The sequence below is a fragment of the Lytechinus variegatus genome, chromosome 17 (genome assembly GCF_018143015.1).
Source record: "Lytechinus variegatus isolate NC3 chromosome 17, Lvar_3.0, whole genome shotgun sequence".
Lineage (NCBI taxonomy): Eukaryota > Metazoa > Echinodermata > Echinoidea > Temnopleuroida > Toxopneustidae > Lytechinus > Lytechinus variegatus.
In genome coordinates this window covers 15,912,232-15,933,917 of record NC_054756.1, presented here as the reverse complement: position 1 = coordinate 15,933,917, position 21,686 = coordinate 15,912,232, and positions in this window count along the sequence as shown.

The window sequence follows — 21,686 nt, the reverse complement described above, 5'->3', positions numbered from 1 at the left end:
ATATCTTTAATGGTATTTTCATGTCAAGTTTTAATAGCATTTTCAGATGTTTTTCATAAAGTTCATAGAGTGCTCCACCTGCAAGTTTTACTTTATTCAAATTATTCAAACATTTTCTCCCTGGTCAACACATTCCCTCGTAATATTTTTAAAGGGTGTCATCGGCCCATCTCTTGCCATGTTCTATTATACCTTTTTATGTTCAAAGTCTCTAAATTTTGAGAATAAACGCCTGGAGTGAGTAACACCCAAACCCATTTCCTCCTGATGACCAGTCCTACCCCCTCAATGCCTCATATATTAAAGAGAAATTCCAGTAGTTGCAGTAAACACTGATTTCATGAGAAAGTCTGTAAAACAAGGCTTAATTGTCAGTATATCATCGAGGATCTAGATCTGGTACAGTTACATTAACTGAACTTTGTGAAATCTTGAAATCTACGCTAAAAAAATGTTCACACCGAAGATCCCCAACACAGATAAGCGCACGTGGGACAATGTATAATTATTGCTTAGAGCGTCGGGCCCGACGCCCTACCCGATTCCTGTGCTTATTTGCTGATTTCTCAGCAATTACACAATTTCTTCCAGAATTCTTTGGCACATGCGTTTTATTTATACAAACAGACACTTTGGTGGTCATTTCATTGGATTCTGTACGAACTCATTTTGATATCGTTACCAAAACTAGCATTTACCTTTAACCCATCAAGCATGTTATATAGATGAAAAATTTTCAAGCATTTTCAAATGTGTTGTTTTTTCGCTCGGTCGCCATGCCCCCTCGCATGACATGAGAGCTGACAGTAGCTGCTTGGTCAGTATAAGGCTACCCACAATATGCCATTTTCATTGTATTAGAATAAACCAACGTCGAAAATTACTCAAGCCCCCAGACCCCCCCCCCCCCCAGAAAAAAAACAATAGTCTAGAACCGCGCCAAATTGCCAGTTTCTGAATTCTGGATATAGCCTGTTGATCTGTGATTTTCTGCACGTTGCTGACGTAAATCACGAAAAAGAAGATCGAGTAAACATGCCCTATCGAAGCCGTTTGTAGTATTTAAAGGTCAATTTCATCCCCGAAAAAAAAGATTTCTATAAATAGAGAAAAATCAAACACGAATAACGCTGAAAAGTTCATCAAAATCGGATGTAAATAAGAAAGTTATGACATTTAAAGTTTCGTTTATTTTTCACAAAACAGTTCCATGCTCAACTCAGTGATATGCAAAACTATTTCTTTTGTTTTTTATCATTTTAATTATACAATATTTCAATTAATACGAATTTGACAATAATAGGAACCCCTTGCTGGAACCACAAAATATTAAAATTATGGAATTGCACGTGTTCAGGGAGGAATGAAACTTTGTTTCACATGACAATGACGAGAAAAAAAAATTATATTTCATATATAATAAAATACAAAAGAAATTATAGTGAGTGGGTGCTGTAAACGGTCCCCTCATTTACATACCAAACAGGATGTGCATAATTTATAACTGTTTTGAGAAATTAAGTGAAACTTTAAAATATTATAACTTTCTTATTTCACATCCGATTTTGATGAAATTTTCAGTGCTATGCTTGTTTGATTTTTCACTTTCTATTCAAATCACTATTTTGTTTGGGTAGACTTGTACTTTACATTTTATATCCCTAATACTCTAGTGTCGACCCATGGCAAAGACCAATAACTTACATCTTATATGCTAGGCTCTCATTCGCTTAAGAATCTTTCATATTAGGCCAAGTCCATGTCCTTTATCATCCCTAAAGAACAATAATCATTCGCAATTTTCATACGATGATGCAGGATTTGCGGTTTATTATCAGTTTTCCTTCCCAAAACATTTTGCCCACGATACCACTGCCTCTGTAAAAAAATATGACGTACTATTATAATGTTAAAAGGATTATAAACTTTTAATCCGGATGAAAAAATACACGTGCGTCCGAATCAAAGCATGAAACAGGTGCAAGACCCATGTTATTGAGTTAGCACAATAGGAGCTTTTCTCAATTAGGTGTCAACATGCACCTGTGTTTCCCCCTATTTGACTTTGAGTTTGACTGAGACCTAAATTTAAGCGGAACTTGTCTTCCTTTTTTTTTCAATTATAATCCGATTTGTATTTTGTTGTTCCCTCCTATATCTGTCACAAAATTGTGAATTCGAGAACTTCTAGAGCGAGCAGAAGGTTCCGTATATAGGTAAACGGGGAAGGTCGGTAAGAATTGCTTTACAATTTAATTTAGGCCTACAATGATAATAATCTGTGAACTATACATACACCCCCCCCCACACACACACACAAAGTTATTTCAATGATACAGTTGTGTGTCTGTCTTCATGAATATTCAGTGAGCAAACTGATGATGTCATATCCCCACTTGTTTTTTTTTTTTATAATATGAAATTATGTTTATTCAGATTTTCCCCAAAGAACTAAAACGAAGTAACTGATTTAATACAGTATTTATTCATTGCTGCAACTTATTTTATCATAAGGGAGACTTTACACCTGTATTAAAATGAAATAATTGTTATTTCGTGTAAAACATGAAAAAAAGTGGGGATATAACAGGCCTGGGTTGTGATATCATCAGCCCAACCTAATGAATATTCATGATAACGTGTACAGATAGCTAAGATTTAAAATGCAATAACTCCGTTATTTGATATCAGATTTTTATGAAATCTTAGGCATTTTGCTCGGTGAATATTACTCTATTTCCATATAAATAATTTTACACCGGAGTACCCTTTAAATGTATACACAAATGAACCGTGTACTTCTCTGCAAAGAAAACAAGATCAGCTAGGCTGTATCAAGCAGACTAACTTACAGCCAATGAGCATATTAAAAGTATTGTTTAACTTTGTGAGCAGCCGATTTAAAAAATTCTCAAATCAAGATGAAACATGTATACAAGTGCATGTATTAGAACTAATAAACCCTGAAAACCATTATTGAGAATGAGAAGCTATAAAACTACAAGGCAAAAACCGATTTTGTAAATAGGCGTCTTATAGACACCTAAATAGTACATATAAGTGTATGAGATGAAATTAAGATGGTGTTTCCGGTCACTTTATATTTCAATTTTTGAAGCTCTAAATAATTATTTTCGAACGCAATTTTTTATGGGCTTCATTTTTGTAACATATCACAGACACAGGTGACAAGTGTGACCTTCTAGCTCAGATTTTTTTAAAAGTCAAACCAATGTTAACCAATCACTTTAACCAAATAAAAAAAAACGGGAAGGGTGTTGGGCTCTGTGGCGAGGGCCTTTTTGACCGAATAGACTTTCACCTCATTATAGACATCATTGGGGGACCAGGGGGAGGTGCGTTTGGGGGGGTCAAGTTCAGAAAAAATCTCGACTGCCTTATGGCCTCAGAAGATGTCATTTACAAAATTCAATCTGTCCTCGCCCATATATCACCACCCTCAGAAGCTATCATTAGCAGTCAACATATTATGACAACATTGAGTAGGGTGGTAAAGTGTATCTTGATCCCAGTGAATGGTCTGGAGGCTTCATTTCAAGATTGTCTATTTAGAAAGCATACCGGCCCATGCAGTCGTGGCGCCAACTTACGTAAACAGAAAACAGCACGAGTGTTTACCTTGTGAAGAGTGCAAGGTTGAAACTTGGTGGAACCATGGTGGAACAACTGACACGAACTTTCACACCAACACGTGTTAAAGGGGTGGTCCAGGCTGAAAGTATTTATAGCTTAATAAATAGAGTAGAATTCATTGAGCAAAATGCCAAAAATTCATCAAAATAGGATAACAAAGTTATTGAATTTTAAAATTTAGTAATATTTTGTAAAACCAGTCGTCATGAATATTCATTAGGTGAGCTGATAACTTTATTATTTGTTATCTGATTTTGATTAAATTTCAGCGTTTTGCTCAGGGAATTCTGCTCTGTGTATTAATATCAAATATTTTCAGCCTGGACCACCGCAGTATTTACCGCCCTTCATCGTTGCCAATTTACATGTTGCACTGTAGCCTGTCGGGAAAAAAGTGTTTGATTAAATTTGCAATTTTGGGAGCCAATGAGGTCCAGGGTCATTTCCATTTACATACGCTGTAGTTGTTTAAATTGCTTTCTTAATTACATTTTTAACTATTACATAGGTTGGTGTAATGATGTCCATTCGTTATGATGATTTATATTACTTTGAATTATGTGTGAATGGAAATGGTGCAAAATGATTTATGACACTTATTTTTTATTTTCTTTAATAATTTTGTCAAATTACACGAATTTCAATTTTCATTAATTTCATCAGACGCCTTCTTCCAAAATTTAGTAACGCTAATTTGAGGCGTTCGAGCAGCATGAGCAGGTAAACTTAATGCCAGCCCTTATTTGGAACCAAATCATTTTTCAGTAAAGTACATGCCTGCTCGATTTCTAGTAAATCATGCTATTCGTTTTTCCCCTCATATAGCCGACGGCGTCTTCAACATCATAATTCATGAAACTTGGACATGAGGGTGATCAAGTATTACTGCCCGAGTTTCAGGTCACATTACCAAGGTTCATTACGGTCAATGAACCTAGACCAAGTTTAGGCGAATCAAAATCGAAATCTTAACCAAGGATAGGTTTTTGAAATGTCATCATAATTTTGAAAGTGTATGGATCTACATCATGAACTTGGAGTAATCAAGTATAATTGAACATCCTACGTGAGTTTCAGGTCACATGACCAAGATCAGTGGTCATTTAAACTTTGGCCATGTTGGGGGTATATTATTCATCCGTCTTTCCTTCAACAATGTTCAATCTGTATATACGTGTGTAATACAAATGTAATTTTAAATTCTGGCAATACATATCAGTATAATCACAAAGCATCATGGCAGTGTAAAAGGGAACACAACGAAATGATAATTAAAGTATTGTTTGTTTGTATCTATTTTCATATAAAATGAATAAAATAAGTACATGCTCAAATTTAAATAATCGTATAAATCATGTAAAATTTGGAGGATGGTCCATTTCGGGCGTGCACTGTTCTGTTCTTCCATGGGTTCCGAATTGTATGGTTGCCCTGAAGGGACATCGCATATAGACCAAATCGCGAATATTCATTCACGACGAAATTGGCGACGAAATTCACGACGTCGCTAATTTCGTCGTCAATTTGAATGTTCACGACGAAATTCACGACATCGTGAATTTCGTCGCGAATTATTTACGACGAAATTCACGACGTCGCCAATTTGAATATTGACGACGAAATTCGCGACGTCGTGAATTTCGTCGCCAATTTCGTCGTGAATATTCGCGATCTTGTCTATTTGCGATGTCCCTTCAGGGCCACCAGAGAATTGAAAGGAAGACAGGGAGAACCCATGTAAAAGCGTGCAGAGCTTGTCAGGTTAGGGTCTCCCTTGATGAATTACCATCATAAATTTGAAAGTTTATGGATCTAGAGATCATCATATATATAGTTCATGAAACATGGTCAGAAGGGTAATCAAGTACTTGTACGATTCGTGGGTCACAATGATCAAGCCAAAGTCATTTAGGCTCAATGAACATAGTATTTTCAGTATTGTCATAATAGTGTCGTTTTTTTAATAATTATTGAATAGTTGTCAAAAGCGGTACACTCGGCAAGGGAGCGGAGCGACCGACCGACGGGAGGGGGGGGGGTGGGGTAGAAACATTGCAGATATTGAAATAAATAATAGATTTTTAAAGCGCTTTTAATTCTTAAACCGTGATGGCAATCTTATCCCCACTAATTAGGAAGTATAAATATCAGGCAAATTATGTGAAGGAAAATGATTGAATGGTTATTTGTTTAGATCATAGTAATCAGTCTTGTGGTCATTTATCAAAATCCAAAATTTGTGGCTTTTTGAAGAATGTTACCTTCTAGGCCTCCGAAATAAGCTTTTCGTAATCATGGTAACACTTCAAAATTGAATAAATTATGCCAAAAAGGACGTTCCACATTTAAAATGAAATCCATGTAATTTTTACCATTTTTTTAGCACCTAAATATTAAAATATTCAAAAAATAATATGGGTTCATGTGCTTGATTTTGTTTATATCGAGCTTTGAAGTTTCCCCATTTGGAAGGTCTCGAAAAATAAGATATAAAAATTAATTTTGCATTTTTAGACCCCACGAGATCGAAATGTTAAATAACCATGGACCTCCATGCTATTACTCAGTCAGAATCCATCTACATTATATTCAGATTGCTCTTTAAAGAGTAGCAACACCTTCAATTTTGAAAATGAGGTGTGAAAGACGACAACAAAAATCTAAATTTCTATGAAGTAGAATATGAAACAAAACCCATGTCATTTCCACCAAATTGTGTATGGTTGTAGATGAAGGTATACTAAAGAGATTTGAACATAAAAAATCGAGGTTCGTGTGCTGGATTTCAAACTATCAGCATTTTTGTTGTAGCAAACATGCTTTTAAAAACACAAAAACACGTCAAAAGGTCCATGTACTACATGAAGGAAAATTCTACACCACTATCCCACAGCATGATTAACTCGAGGCCGTATTCACATATTTCGCAGCACTGCAGAGTAAAGTATTCTAAAGAGGTAGAGGCGTTTACAAATTTGGTCCATAGATTAGTTTTATCTATAATATTCGGAAAATTAAACATCAAGATTGTTTTTAGAGTGCCGCTGACTGAAAAAAAATCAGCTGACACATGATTACTCACCTGTTCACTTATTATGACGTCAGACGTCTACATGATGGCAAATCCTTACGATTTTCCTTGCGACTTGTTTCTGATATCTTAAAAAAGTATTTTTTGCTTGTCAAATTTTTTGGCGAACGAATTTGCCCCTCCCCCTTGAAAATTTTAAGTACGCAACTGACCCTACCCTTAACAAGTATTAGAAATAAAACGCCCCCCTCGCCATGCTTGCTATCATTTAAACCACTACTCGGATCGGTTTACGTCACCACATGCATGTCATATTGTTTGTTTGTCCTTATTGAAATTAATTTTGATGGAGGTGACTTTCCCATTAAATTAAAAGAAACATTAAACATTTCAACAATACAAACTTGCATGTCCGATTAATGAAACTTAGGGGGCATGTGAGCACTGATTGTCCATTTTTGTGAAGCACTTTGGGGACGAGACGGGTTCCTCGTCGGTGCAATCAGAGTTTGGGAAATTGTGTTTTTATTATAATGCAAACTTGGTTCGCGTGCCCCTAATCTCATACTATTTACCTTGGATCTTTTGTCACAAGAAACCCTGTATTGAAGACAAGAGGGGTGGATACGCCTCGGTGCGTTGTGCATCGGGCATGCTGGGGGTATGAATGGGTCGGTCGCGTGCCACCTCCTATCAGATAACAGGCAGGCACGCGACTGCGGTGGGTCGTTGCAAAACCAGCTGAGCATTTTGAGGAATAGTCTTGGATATTACTTGATTATCATCACCTTACGATTGAAGGGAAAATATAAATCTATACTTTACATTTTGAGAGTGGTGTAGCGTATATCGATCCCGGGATACGGAATATACGGAAATATAGGAAACTCGTGACCCCTGTGTGAACATGAATTCTTTTTATGTGGTCATCTGAAAATTGAGTGAACATGAAACAGGGAAGTGTTAAGCTCAAGCTTTGAACCTCCCTATAACGGTTACGAGGATAAACAACAACACGCGAATTCAAATGCTGATTCTCGATACTTGATATTTGCAGTGTTACCCTTTCTTCACACGTGGACCTGCTACTCTAGGTCCATGCTTCACATAACGAATCGTGGTCCTCTCCCTGACGCCCATCTGACCATTGCATTGCCTTTGTTTCCATTTAATTATTCCATGCATGATGGCGTTGAAAATGATAATGGGGCCTGTGTCTTTTATTATTTTGGTACCAGATGTAAGTTTTGCTGATCTGAAGTTCGATGACTATTTCCCGATCACTGATGATATATGTCCACGGTAGGCTAAACAAACTCAACTTTCCAAGCTCTAACCATGGACCAATTAAGAGTAGGTCCATGCTCTTGCCCATCCCGTTCAAACCGTGGATGCGCTAAAACTTGGGGGGGGGGGGGCAAATTGTTATCTACAGAAGTGACATTCAAGCTCGATTTAGTTATGGATTGCTTCGTGGAAACAATCGTAATACCCAAAAGCTGTTGCCATAATGACCATCACCACACCCACATGGACATGCAGCTGCAACATTGTGTGCTTTCATCGCCTCCGTTCTTCCTTATAGCTCTTTCCATGGACCTACGCTTTTCCAAACTGGACAACCGGCATCTCGGAAGAAAGTAAACGCCCCGACACCCCTTCTTGCCTCGAGCCATAGTCCATGCTCGTACGCACCTGCAATGCCGTATCCCCATTTTAGCTTACCGCAATTCCATATTTGATTTCATAAAGTTGGCCCCGTACTTTCGCAGACATGGTCCGACGGAAAACGTTTCGGGTGAAAAGAGGATGCAGTCGGCAAAGGCCCCTGTTCGCTGGTGATCTTGTATAGCGACCACTGCTGCTGGCCGCGGGCGCGGCATGCATGAAGAGATGGAGCCTCAAAAAACAGCCGTGGGAAAATTTAACTGCAGGCAAGGTGGAAGACGAGCGGACAAGAGAGCAGAAAATAGAAATGAAAGGTAGGGTGATATGGCGGGAAATTGGTTGAAATTATCGCCCAGTCACAAGTCATGGTCGACCCACTTTGAAGCACGTGGCAGTATGCGCGATGCGCGTTAAAACAGGAAAGGACTTCCACGCGCGCGTGTCCGCTACAAGAAAGTTGCACGCTGCGTATTCTATTCCTCCAATATCAAGACACCAAGCAAACTCTTCCTATTATTTAATTTTTCAACAATTACAATACCCTTGATATTGAGTTTGCACAATAACATCAAACACGTGGGGCCAATTCTTGTGAAATACATGTTATTAAGCGTGCATCATGGCGGGGCATAGCTACCCATTTTGTCGCGGTCACGCTCTGTAAATGTCTTACATATTCCCGTTTTTTGTTTCATAGCACTTTGCATACAATGGGAAGAACTGTGCCACGTGCTTCATTTATGAGTCGAGTGCATCGATCTTTCGAATAGAACAAATACATTTGAAGTTACAAATATGAATTCTTTCGCTGTCATTTCACGCTAGCTCGTGCTTGTCCGCGCGTATAGCGGCGCATCGCTGCGGGCTCTTCACGTGTTGCAACGAACCTTTCGTGAACGGAAATATTGGGCCGGGCTATTATCAAAATGAATGGTCAACAACATCCTTTCATGTTAACAATTATGATTAAATTTCTTTTACCGGAACGCCGTCCACCGCTTTGAGAATTGCGTCTGTAGTACCGAAAGAATTATTTTATAGTTCCATAGGCCTTAATGCGTAACACACAAAAGATTTTATTGCCAATTTTGTATAAATGAACCTAATGCGGACGAGACTTTCACTAATGAGTGATGCGCTTTATGTGTCCGATTAAATACAGGCAAACCTTCCCACATTAATATTCAATGTGTTTTGATATCAAGATACATATCCAACTGACCTTGAACCTAGCCTATAATCTATTCGGAGGCTGCAGTTATTCTTCGCTGTTACGCTGAACGCAAGCGATACGCCTGATGTGGCAAAGACTTCGAAATTTGTGGCTGCGCAGTTTGAAATTTCCAAACAACCCGAAATGAGTTTTTCGTTGTGTGCAAAATAGCCCCCTAAACAAGTTTTTTTTTTTTTTTTGGGGGGGGGGGCTTTATTTACTGACATTTTGGCCCCTAAACAAGTTGTCGCCAAAAATGAACTCGGGGAAAAAGCTTGGGGAAAAAACATAGGCCTACCCTAAACACGTTTTTCTAGTCTTAAAAAAAAGAAGCTTTTGGAAAAATAAAAACATACCCAATTACGTTTGAGCCCGCGATTGACCATTGACCAGTCTTTCAAAACCACCCTTTTTCTTGAAAAATTGTGTTTTGATACCCTTAACGAGTCCACGCGTCACGCGTTTGTACAGCAATATATTTGACCCCCCCCCCGGATTACAGGCTACCTAGAACCTGTAGAAAGCCATTCTTTTCAATTCCTCGGGAGCGTTTCATTCAACATTTTCATCCGACAAGTTGTCAGATCTGACATCCTTCCCTGAATTTCGTTGGCTGAGAGGCGTTGTTCCTCTGGTAACTGTCGGATAAAACGTCAGACAAGTCATTTCATGAAACGCCCCCCCCCCATCTGCTTCGTCTTTTGTGCGTTCACTCGAAGAAGCTGTCTGGTGGCCGGAAGAATGATCTCTTTATTATCAAACAGGGTTTTTTTTAAGGACAAGTCTACCCCAGCTGCTTTGAATAGAAAGAGAAAAATTAGACAAGAATAACGCTTAAAATTTCATCAAAAATCCAATCTAAAATAAGAAAGTAATGACATTTTCAAGTTTTGCTTAATTTCTCAAAACAGTTATATATTATGCACATCGGTGTGCAAATGAGGGGACTGATGACATCACCCACTCACTATTTCTTTTGTATTTTACTATATTGGATATGAAATATTTAAATTTTCTCCTCATTGGCACGTGAAACAAAGTTTCATTCCTCCCTGAACATGTGGAATGACCAATATTTTTATTTTGTGGCTCAACCAAGAGGGTCCTTTATCATCAAATCTGTGAAAATCGAAATATTTTATAATTCAAACAATAAAAAACAAAAGAAATAGTGAGTGAGTGACATCATCAACTCTCCATTTGCATATCACTGAGTTGTGCATAATAACTGTTTCGTGAAAAATAAGCGAAATATCATAACTTTCCTATTTTAAATCCGATTTTGATGAAATTTTCAACATTTTTGTTTGATCTTTCTCTATTGATTCAAATCATGTTTTCCTTGGCTGGACTTGCCATTTAATTCTTATTATTTCAAGGCTGTTTCGAGTTTACATGGACCTTCAAGTATTGACGCCATCGCGCCATCCTAGAAGTTGAAATCATTGCTATATGCGTTTGTGATCTACAGCTGGCGCATCTCTGACAACTCCGTTTACGCCAAGTCCTATATCCTCTGAGTGAGGGCGCTATGAGATTATCATGTCACATGCATAAGGTCGAAAGGGCCGTGGCCGAGTGGTCAAAGGCGCCTGGCTATAAATGGAAAGTCCGGGGTTCGATCCCGGCCGCAGCACCTATGCCCGTTAGCAAGGCATTTAATCAAGAATGCTCTTTTATCCTGCTTTCAAATAAATGGAAATGATATATGCATGAATATTATTGGTAAGGAGATGTGTACTTGTTTCAAAAAAAGGCCCCTTAACACATCAATAGTCCAGTGGCGACCGTCACGGTAAATGGGGGCAATCTCCATTTTTTAAATCCCAAGACAGTACAGACATTCGGATCATAACCAGTTTACAAGATCTTGAAAAAATATATCTCTGGATCTTTTGTAGTATATCATGATTCGTAATCTGTTCTTATATCAGGGAATCTTTACATTCATGCCTTGTTTGAGCTCTGCTTTGCCGCCCCCCCCCCCCGCATATAAACATTTTTTTACCCATTGCGTAGTTATATAATTATCATTAAATGTGTGTGTGTGTGTATATATATATGTATGTATTTATTTGAGTAGCTAGTGTGTTGATTGGTTAGAAATGGACGGGCATCAATTGGTCAAGGCATGGTCAAGGGAAGACTTGCCCACCTCACACCCCCGGGGGGGGGGTCACAGATTTATGCACAGGTTGAAGAATTTTGTGTGAAATTTCGGGAAGGGAGTGCACTGTCTCACGACATTCTTCAACCTGTCTTCGAGAATTTATTCTTTGGGGGTTCATAGACCGCCCCGATCGGAAACACTTGCCCTATTGTAAGCGACATCAAGTGGGCTGCAGTGATTACAATGAAGAAGGAACGTTAACAATAAATGGGGTAAATCTCGTCTGGTGCCGGATTAAATCGGGTTTATTCAGCCCCGAACACAAATCTTTCAATGGGTTGAAAACACATCCAAACTGCCTTTTGTAGGGGTGCTTCCACCAGGCCCTTTCCGATTAAGAGGGCCCAGGTCATGGGATGAGGATTACGATGACCTGGTTAAACCCGTATCGATTATTTTTGTACCTAAAGAGGTCGCGGTCAAGTGGATTTAGAACGTTTTTCTCGCACCATGGTGTCACCGGAGAATGTATCAAAAACTTCCGAAGTAAACGTTTCCATACAAACATAATCTGGTTTCGGGTCACACAGGTCCAGGTGTTTGATTAGTTTCTTACGTAACAAAAGAGAAAGAAATCCTCATTGATTTTGGTTACACTTCGTAATTCCGAAGGTTCGTAATTTCGAAACACGTAAATTGCATATACCTCGATGTTCGTTAATCCGAAAACGCAAAAGGGTTCGTTAATCCGAACATTTGTGGCGTTATTCCGAAGGTTCGATAATCGGAAAACGAAATAAGGTTCGATGTTCCGAATCCGAAGGTTTGTTAATCCGAAAACGAAATAAGGTTCGTTGTTCCGAAGGTTCGTTAGTCCGAAAACGAAATTAGGTTCGTTAATCATTTTGTTTTCGGACTAATGAACCTTCAGAATTACGAACCTCATTTCGTTTTCGGATTAACGAACCTTAGGAATTACGAACCTCATTTCGTTTTCGCCGTACCAACGAACCTTCGGAATTACGAACCTTCGGAATATCCGAACCTCCAGAATAACAAAGCTTCGGAATTACGAATGTATGCGTTGATTTTTATAGTCTTGTTTTTTCATGGTTTAGCAACTTCCAAGCCTTTTGGGTCAAGGTTCAATAGTGTGAATTACATTGAACCAAGGAGATATCTCCTTGATTGAACTATTCCATCATTCGAATCGTGTATAGTGACAGTATGTTGACCGATTCGTGTTTTTTTTTTTTTTTTTTTTTTGTTTTATATTTGCTGTTAACCAGACCTACTTACTCGCTCACAGTATGGATCCCCATACACTTATAACCCTTCGAACACTTGACTTACATATTCATTTCTTTTTATTTATCATTTTGTGCGTCTGCAAATCAAAAAGCTTAATGCACCATGATTGTGTCCTGATTACGTAGAGAAGGACCAAACCAAAGGAAATGAAGGAAGCATTTTTTTGTCGTTGGGAAATTAATTGACCTTTATTTAGAAAAAAAAAAAATCTTGTTTATTTCACCCATGAATGTATTATATTATTCAGTTGGCTTTTATTACTCAATATGTTTTTTTTATCAATTCTCTTTCATTTTATCTGAGAATTAACTTAACCTCTTTTCAGTTATGCAAATTTCATGGTTTCGGGACTACTTCATCCATTCTTTGCTCACACACAAATGTATATTCTTTTCGTTTTGAATTAACCTCCGGGATTAACCTAAATATAATAAGCCCATCCGCATTCGAAACGACAGCTTCCAAGATGCAATTAAAAGTTAAGAGTAATTTTTAATCTATGATTTGTGAAATTAAGTTGCCAAGCTAACGTTTAAATGGGATGCTCACCCCGAAGAAACGTTTGTTTTAAAAATAAAAAAAAAGATTAAAAATATTGGTGAAGGTTTGAGGAAAATCTATGGAAGATTAAGAAATTAATTAGAATTTTAAGTTTTGGATTTGTGGCGTCATAAACGACTAGCTGCCCCATATGTTGTACAATATAAAATGTATAAATTTTAATTTTTAATGGTTCATGATGATTTTTAGGTACGGCTGTAAAACAATTTGTTTATTGAATATACTCAATGTGCAGTAAAAACATTTTCAATTTTCTAAGACAATTACATTTTATTATTTTGTTTTATACGATATTCAGAAAAGCTGCTCGCAAATTACGTCACAAATCAAATAATCAAAATTCTGATAACTTGTTTTTTCTATGATGGATTTTTCTCAAACCTTCGGCAATATATTTCTGCTATTTATACAATAAACTTCTATTGTCAGGGTGAACTTCCCCTTTAAAAGAAAGATGTTTTTTATGCGAATTTAAACTCTGTGTTGGACTGGGTCATGATGTCGCCAGTAGAGGTGATTATCATTACGATGATGTGATGGTCAATTAAAAAAAATCCCAATTTGCAAGATCCCATGGGAACTGAACCAGGTGTGTCTTTATTCTGTCATTATGTTCAAGCTTTGGAATAAATCTCCGCTCTCCCATTTCGACTCCTCGCCACTGATTTCGTCCCATTTCCTTCCTATCCCTGGCGCCAAAGACATGACAACCAATGACTATTACACCAATTGTGTATTCTTGTGTCCCTCCTGAATTGTGTTATCCGCTTGCTTTTTTCTCCCCACAAACCGTATTGTGGACATTAAGCAGATAACGAGAGACGCCAAACAATAGGCGAGGCGCCGGGCAGGCGGGGCAGACCGGTGATAGGTAAACTGGCGGAGTTACGACAAGTCTTTTATAGGGAGTGAGATAATTGAGCTCGGCTTTGATGCTGGGCCAGGTGCACAGGTGTTTTTAGTAAAGTTGCGACCTTTGGAAAAATAATACTTTACTAAAGAAAAGACGGTGAGGCAGTTTAACTGAGCCCGGACTCTTACCCCCCTATTGAGGGGGTTGATTGGTTCTCGATGATGTAGAGTGGCTCGACATGCGAAATCTGTCAAGCAAAAAGAAATTCAATTCCAAAAAACAATGTTTCTCCTGGAATAAAAATCTATCACTTCAAAAAATTAATATTTTGTCCACGTTTGTTCTATTTACATTGAGGACGAGGGGTGTTCGTTTTAGTTCGTTTTTGACGGCCGTGTAATTGCTACTACTTTGGTCCAATTGCCAAATGGTCTAATGAGTAGATTAGTAACGAGAAGTCGTCCCTGGGCCTAATTATCGTTTCGCGTTTCATCATTTAACTCATTGATGTTTACTTGACACGATGATGTCACTGAAATTTAGGCCAACATTTATTTTACATAGGCTTACCATAGAGCTCCATGGGCCTACTACGCCCTAGTATTTTTGTTCTAAAAAAAAGAAGGATTTCTTTCAATATATTAATTGAGGAGTACGTTGGCTGGGTAGTACTAGTAGGTCCATGTTTCGCATTGACAACCAAACAAACCAGGTGGCTTTCTGCTCGCAGCACTCCCCAATAAATACTTATGTCAACATTCGTTGTATAAACAGGCGATAAATACTTTTCAGTTCACTCCCACATCGACCTACATAAAAAAAAACGTGTCACTCTAATTTTGGATCCAAATTTTGTTTTTGGGATATAGGCCTACTGTCGGTCCTATGCACTTGTGTAAAAGAAAATGAAGTCTGTTCCCCGTTGGTATCGAGTCAAATGAGTCAGGACCCCCCCCCCCCCCCCATGAAAGCTGCATCCAAATTATTATAAGCTCAGGAAAATGTAATCATTATGATGCATTATTGGAAAGGTGATGAAACATAAAACGGCAGGTGAATAATCAAGACTCAAAACTTCTCTTCTCCAAATAGCAAAACGACAGAAATAGGTAAAAACAGGAACATGGTCGCATTTTCGAGACGCTCTGAACATGATGTGTTCTCTTGTCTTGGTGGACTGTTTAGAAGGAAACAATTCATTTTGAACTTCATATTTCCACAAATTGATCCTCTCCGTTCGCGGAAACGTGCAAACACGATAACGCTTCTTCATGGAAGTTTTTAATGAGCGGAGCGAGTCATATGTTCCTTATCTGTATAATTATCTTTCAATTCAAAGGTTTAGTTTGTATCGCATGTTTCATCGGTATTCAAAACCGATATATTTTAACATGTAATCGCATTTCCTTGTTCTAGCTAGACGTATCTTTATTTGCCGTTTCGAAATCACGCAATGGTTGGTCACTTGTGAAAAGGTCGTTTTTTTTTCTCTTGTTGCGCTCGCTCGTTGTGCTTGCTCACGCATTGGACATAAGTCTACTTTGTAAATATGCATCATAGAATAGTTAAAGAACAATGTGTCTGTATCAAAGGAATTGCTAGTGAGATGACCTAATGGTCACTTTTTCTAATATAATATAGGCCTATAGAACTTTATAATCAGATATATTTGGAATGTTGTAGAATAATATGGTACCTTTCATTTCATCTGTTTATTTCAGATTCTGGTACTGCTGATGATAGAAGTGTGTGAAAATAATACACCTTTTTTTTATAATCTCCCACCTGCTGTCCCCTGCTAAGTTCCAACATGGTTCCATGGAGCTACTTACACATGGTTCAGTCATAGAAGAAAGTGCTCATCTCGACTCTGTACCATGAATACGTCTTGGAGCAAAGATTTGACCCTAAATCAGTAAATGGAAGTTCTAAAAGAAGGAACTAATTGTAACAACAGCGGTTGTCAAAGTCAAATTTCTTGCGTTTTTAATTGATAAGTGCCTTTTGGGGTTTCAAAATGGCCTACTTGTTCCGATGTAGGCATAGTTTAAGGACACCAATAACCAGGGTAGGACCTTCTTTCTCGTATTCACTATACTGTATTTCATTCCTTCATTTTCAAATTCATCCGATGTGGATCCCAATGTGGATCATGGATAGTCCAGTTTAGCCCCTTCTCCAAAGCCGCCACTTCGCCTTTATGGTCAGGACAGGGAACTTCCCGATTCCCTGGTCAGTAAAGATTCAGGGATCGTCGTGTAAAAAAGTTTTGGGCTTCCCCCAATTTCGCTGGTCCAGAGAAGTCCCCTAAGTGGTGCCGAAACGTGTAATTAACGTCAAATGAAAATACGACGGATTGAATGGTCGTAATTCGTCGAGGCGTCAAATAGTCTATGCGATTCCAGCTAAGAGCTCGCATAAGTTTTCATTTGTAATCACCAACTGTCGTTATATGTTTATGAGGGTTTTTTTTATAAAGATAATATAAATGCACTCTAATGATATGAAACTGTGTATTTGGAAGTTATTCAAGTTGGTGTATTGTCTTTCAATCTGCCGGTGTAACGACTTTATTAAGTGTCGAACTTTTTAAAGTCTGAATAAAAGACTTTGCGACGTCTTAGGCGGGGAGTGCAGGTGTGCAGTCGACGGGTGTGAATAGTGGATGCCCCCAAAGACCCGACCACCAGTTTAGCAAAGTGGCGATCCCAAAAGCCATTTATCGTTGCTCTCGATAGTTTGTTAGTAATTGATTCAGGCTGCGGCGTGCCTTTGATGTTGGTGATTGGCGTTTGGGTTGCTATGGCGACCGCCAGCCCGGCGCCCGTCTGCTATCGGATTGTGGGTGGATGAATGGATGACGTCACGGATCGTGGCGCCGGTCTGTCGCCGTGAGCTCTGGTAGTATTGGAGGGGGGCTTAGGAGGGCCAATTAATCACCTGTCATCGGGAACCAGTGGAGTTCCACCACACCCTTATTCTCAAAATACGAACCCTATGCCACTACAGGTGGACCATACAAGCTTTTCAAATCATGAAAGTGATGAAACTTTCCCTGTTAACATTCTGAGACACACGAGCGGACTAGCAAATAAATTAAAGACGCACCCTTTTTCATTTATAATGTCAAATGCAATGTTTCGGAGCATTATCATCCAACATAAATACCGAATCGTTTGATTAGGGTTTTGTTTTGAGACTAATAATTTTGGAGGGAGGTGTAGGGGCTTAGAATGGGCATGTTTACAGGTTTACCTCCGATAAAGAATAGGTGGAGTGTTTGGATTACTGGCATGTTCGTCTGCACAGCTGTGAACGGTTTATTTTGGTCTAATGCCTATTCGTTCACTTATACCTCGGTCACATTTGCTCTAGGGCGGCCGTACGGCGAGTCGAAACCAGCCGTTTTAACATTTTTTTTGTCCAACTACATATAGTTGGTTTGAATGAAAATACTTATAAAACGACTGTTTTCGACTCGCCGTACGGCCGCCGTAGATCAAATGTGACCAAGGTATTACCAACTCGTCTACATCCACATGGTGTAGCCATGTATTTTATCCACTCACCTTTTCGTCCAATAGCCATTTAGTCCATATACCATTTGGTCTAATGGAATATTGGACGGGGAATGAATGAAAATAGAGTAGATATTAGACCAACTGGTCATGGACGAATTGGTGATTAGACCAAGTGATGACTGGACCAAATGGTTGTGAGACGAAATGTTGATGGGCCGAAATCATTAGACTAAAAGAAGGAAGACCATGTGATGAGTGGACGAGTTGGCAATAGACGAATTGGCTTGCAACGGCAAGGGTTGTGTAGGTTTCTAGTTCTACCAAGGAGTGCGACTTTAATTATAGTCCGACCTGTATAGCTCAACATTTTTGACTGGGTTATTTCCAATCGGTCCAATGCCAATTCGTCTAATTAAGTACAACTCAACTTGTCTACTATTATTTGGTCTAATATCCACATGGTCTAATTGCCACTTCGTCCAATCATCATTTCGTCTAATTATCCAGTTGGTCCAATCGCCACTTTTAATAAATCATTTGGTCTAATTGGGCGAAATGAATGAAAAGAGAATGGGTATTAGACCAACTGGTTATTAGACGAAATGGTCATAGATGTACTGGTGATTAGTGATTATTGGACCAAATCGTTATTTAGACCAAATAAGACGAAATGTCAATGGACGGAATGGCATTAGACTAAATGAAGGTAGACCATGTGATGAATGGACGAGTTGGCAATAAGAATAATCGGCAGTTTACCTTTCTGACTGCAGACATGGAACCCCGGGATGGAGCACATACTAATATGAAAGTTTAGTCCTTTCCTGTTCTGAAAAATACCCTTTTTTTGCAAAGTTTGTACTGAAAAGTGAAAACCTAAAAAAAATGGCTCTTCTACTTGTATGTTCTAAGTGGAGGCATCCAAAGTCAATAGAACAATTCATTTCATGTAAAACGGAATAACAAAATCACCTTTCCAGCATTTGATAAATTTTTAGCGATATGCTGTGGTTTGATTATTTTCCGTCTTCATTCAACTTTTTGTTTTGGTAAACTTGATTTTGTAGGCCTGCGTAATTTTAAGGGGTATCGTTCGCTTTTGATGAAAATGTTCTAAAGCCTGTTGCCTCGCCTGATGACTTTGGGGATTTCGCCCTATTTATTAGGGGACATAAGCACATCCATTCGCCCCCCCCCCTCCCCTATATTTCTCTCTTTCAGTCTCTACTAGGAATAATCATGTCTGTTGTCACGATCAGACAGATTTGAGAATTCCATCACTCTGTTATCAGGTCATCAAACAAAGTCAAAATTTGTTCAGCTTGACACTCGTCACTGCCAAGTTGCTCCCCCGGGGGAGCCCCCGCTGTAGGAGGACTGCCCGTCCTGTTCGGCAAATGGTCTGAACTTTGCCCGAAACGACGTGTTCTTCGAGGAGAGAATGATGATGGTATCTTGGATTTTTCGAAAGAGAAAATAATTTCCTTTTATATTTTATTCGACATGTAACAGTAAAAAAAAACAATCTAAAACCATAAAGAGAAAGCAGGAATATTCCTTTTGAACAATTTTAGGCGTTTTAACAGTATAATATGCCACAAATTGAAACTGCCCCAAAGATGTGAACACAACATTTTCACACCACTTACATCGTCTGTTTTAAAGGGATGGCCCGGGCTGAAAATATTTATATCTTAATACATAGAGTAGAATTCATTGAGCAAAATGCCAAAAATTCATCAAAATTGGATAACAAATAACAAAGTTATTGAAGTTTGAAATTTAGCAATATTTTGTGAAAACAGTCGTCATGAATATTCATTAGGTGGGCTGATGATGTCACATCTCCACTTTCCGTTTTCTTATGTTATTACACAAAATCATAATTTTTTTCATTATTTCATACTTGTGTAAATAATATGTCTCCCTAATAATGAAATAAGTTGCAGCAATAAATGTCCAATGCACTAAATGAGATGTCGATCCAAATTTTCTAGTTCTTGAAGGAAAAAATTTGAATAAACCTAATTTCATATAATAAAATACAAAAGAACAAGTGGAGATGTGACATCATCAGCCCACCTAATGAATATTCATGACGACTGTTTTCACAAAATATTGCTAAACTTTAAAATTCAATAACTTTGTTATTTGTTATCCGATTTTGATGATTTTTTGGCATTTTGCTCAGTGAATTCTACTCTATTTATCAAGCTATACATACTTTCAGCCCAGATTACCCCTATAATAATACTCCTTAATGGGTCCAATTTTGAAAACGAAAATAAAGATTTATGAAAACCTTTTATAGTGAAAGTGGTTTTTATCAATTGCTTTCATCAATATCACATGATTTAGCGAAATGTCGCCCCCTTGTGTTCGGTCTTATAATATGATAGTGAAGGTTGTGATTACAATTATGGAATTTGAGTTTATTTACGGGCTTAAGTAATTATTAACACCACTGTTGATAGACAGGCAATATGTGCTATTCACTTGCACATGACAATGTCCTTTATATGCTTTGAAAACATAATTATGAGTCTATAATGGGTTTCACGCGAAAACTAATACGATGTCATTATGAACCCTGAAACGTTTATGTTGGTCTTAATGAAATTTCTGGTGTTAATAAAAGAGGAAAGTGACTGCATTGTTTTGATAAACGCTTTTTCTTTACTGGGAAACCCCCTCTGAGTAACTACCATGACATGAGGCGTCTCTAATTAGTTTGTTTGCCATGTTAGTTTGAACTGATATGAGTGTCATTTCATCAATCACCATCCTGGCGCTTTCAGTGTTGAACTTGGAAATGACCACTGGGATATTTCTAATCTTTTAGTGAACAAATTCCACAGACCTTTTATTCAAGCTGAGCCGTTAATCGTTAATTGTTGTCACAGTCGTTTCTACGAATTTCTAAGCTCAACTAATTCCTAATTTGTTGCCGAGGCAATTTCTAGTTATTAGCTTCACATATCTTGTGGTATGCAGTATCGTCTTTGCTAATTTGAACTACGTGCAATTTCAATCAAAGGATATACTCGAACGATTTAGACTAAAATTCTATCGGGTTTTAATAATATGATGAAAATTAAAACATAATTTTATATCGCCATTTAGGCCCTATATGATATTTCGAATGACTTGATCTACTAGTAAGACTGCATCGATACGCTGTATTTTTCACACGAGTAAAAATCGGTATTATAATCTTTAAAAAAAGAAGAAACCATTTGGAAACGAGCGAGCAAAACGAACTAGCTGAGGATGTATGCCTTCATGTGTACCCCTCCGCATATTTTGACATGACCCTGATCTTCCTGAAGGATAAAGATGCAAATCACTTTGGGTTACTTTTTAGCTTTAAAAATCTAATGAAAAGGGTAGGTTTATTATAGCACTGTAACCCTCACCGCCCCCTCCTGTTGCATAGCGAAATGCGACATTGCAGTGTAGCTTTCTGATCATAAATATATTGTACTAGTACATTGGCAAAGGCGTAGTATATATCATGGAGTTGACTCCCTGCTTATAAATAAGGACTTTGTTTTTTAATAGAGCTTCTTTCAAGTGCAATCTTATCTCGAAGATGAACATAAAATCTTCTAAGGATCTATAGATAAATTTTGATTGGCCTCTGTCAATGGGGCCAACAGATAACAAGAGGGATAGGTGATCGCCCGTAATTAATCAAATGCTGCAATATGATTGGTCGAGTCCGGCTGTGCGATGGTAGTCGTAATTTACCCCAGCGTGAAATA